This window comes from Octopus bimaculoides, chromosome 20 (genome assembly GCF_001194135.2).
Source record: "Octopus bimaculoides isolate UCB-OBI-ISO-001 chromosome 20, ASM119413v2, whole genome shotgun sequence".
Classification (NCBI taxonomy): Eukaryota; Metazoa; Mollusca; class Cephalopoda; order Octopoda; family Octopodidae; genus Octopus; species Octopus bimaculoides.
In genome coordinates this window covers 13,975,157-13,977,265 of record NC_069000.1, presented here as the reverse complement: position 1 = coordinate 13,977,265, position 2,109 = coordinate 13,975,157, and the positions used below count along the sequence as shown (strand labels likewise).

The window sequence follows — 2,109 nt, the reverse complement described above, 5'->3', positions numbered from 1 at the left end:
CACACACTTGTACACTCACATATTGTACACACACTATTGTTTATACGACTGTCCGTCACTTCACATTGTTGTATAGCTTCTCTTGTATCAAAAGGCCTGATTTATCTACTGTGTTAATTTTATATGTCGCATGCACGCACACACAGACACAAACAGTTTCACTTTGTTAATAAATTTATTCTCATTATATATCTAACGGTTGAGTTGTCCTAAGTTCTTATTACTGGCACTATGGCTCGTATTCTCTTACGAGGAGCCTTCTTTTATTATATATATCTTTATTTTTGTGTTCGACCGTGTGACGTGGTAAAAAGGAGCCTTTTCCCGTCTATGTCGCCATCTCCTTTGGTTCGCACGGTCGAAGTATTACATTTGTATACAAACGTAGATGTGAAATTTTGTTGCTGAGAAATTTTCTTAAAGAGACTTATGTGCTAAAAAATAAACCTCACTCAGAATGTCATAGGCAGATCATCAGACATGGTATCTGAACCTCATTTGGTTTCTTCAGTGATGAACACACCAGGACATTTTGAGCTAAGCTGAAAAATATTCATTCTGACACAGAAATCAGTGAACAAATCATTCACCTGATATGGGCAAAAGCTGGCCGTGCTGATATTAAACCAACGTACACAGTTGAGTCGGCATTAGATGAAAATAATGGATAACCTCTTTTACTCTTTTATTTGTTTCGGTCATTTGACTGCAGCCATGCTGGAGCACCACCTTTTAGTTGAACAAATTGACCCCAGAACTTATTCTTTGTAAGCCTAGTACTTATTCTATCAGACTCTTTTGCCGAACCACTAGGTTATGGGGATGTAAACACACCAGCATCAGTTGTCAAGCAATGGTGGCGGGGACAAACACAGACACACAAACATATATATTACGTGATATGTAAGCAAACAAGTTTGTTTTTGAAGTGCTGAAATGTATTGTAGAAAGATACATTTTTCCAGTGCATAAGTACTGATAAAACAGCATATATAGGATAAAATCCTTACAGAGCAAAAAAGATCTGTCAGCAACCAGCCATGAGACTCAAACTCACATCCCTTCATTTTCCAGTCAAAGTGCTTTACCATTTAAGCTAAACTACTTTACTGACAAATTCTTCTGCAATTTCGAATTTCTAAACTCATCTAGAAATACTAGATGGTATAGAAATTACGTCATATATAAACAAACATAAGTTTGTTTTTAAAGTGCTGAAATGTATTGTAGTACAAGTAGACAGATATATTTTTTTTCAACACGTAAATACTAGTAAGATTTATAATGGTACCATTGGCATTTTAATGGCTCATGACAAGTGTGTACTCTTGAGTACAAATAAAATTCTGTAAGCCTCTATGTGTGTGTATATATATATATATATATACACACACACACACACACACACACACATATATATTTTATTTGTTTTAGTTATCTGACTGTGGCCATGCTGGGGCACCACACTAGAGGAATTTGTAGATGAATGAATTAGCCCTAATACTTTTCTTTTAAAGCCTGGAACTTATTCTGTTGGTTCTCTTTTGCTGAACTGCAAGGTTATGGGGATGTAAGCCCATCAACACCAGTTGTCAAATGATTGCGAGGAACAAAGACACACCCATGTATGTATATATATGATGGGCTTCTTTCATTTTCGTCTACCAAGTCCACCCACAAGGCTTTGGTTGGCCTGACGCTATAGTAGAAGAAACTTGCTCAGGTGTAGCTGTGTGGTAAGAAGCTTGCTTCCCAACCACATGGTTTCAGGCTCAATCACACTGTGTGGCACCTTGGGCAAGTGTCTTCTACTATAGCGTCGGGTCAACCAAAGCCTTGTGAGTGGATTTGATAAGCGGAAATTGAAAGAAGCCTATTGTTTATATTATGTATATCTGTTTATGCAGGTTCATTATGATTTTGGATTACGGAACATTTTATCTGTACTCCGCACACTCGGAGCAAAGAAAAGAGCTTCACCTGAAGAGACAGAACATACAATTGTGATGAGTGTTCTTAGAGATATGAACCTGTCAAAGCTAGTGGACCAAGACGAACCTCTGTTTTTATCACTTATAAATGATCTTTTCCCTGGAATAATTCTTAGTA

General features: G+C 37.1%; 1 protein-coding gene across 1 annotated transcript in view; it reads left to right on the top strand.

Moving 5' to 3' along the window:
• The window catches only part of LOC106881606 (dynein axonemal heavy chain 5-like), a 222,976-nt gene that overhangs the window by 122,919 nt on the left and 97,948 nt on the right, over positions 1-2,109 (top strand). The gene's annotated exons all lie outside the window — the stretch shown is intronic.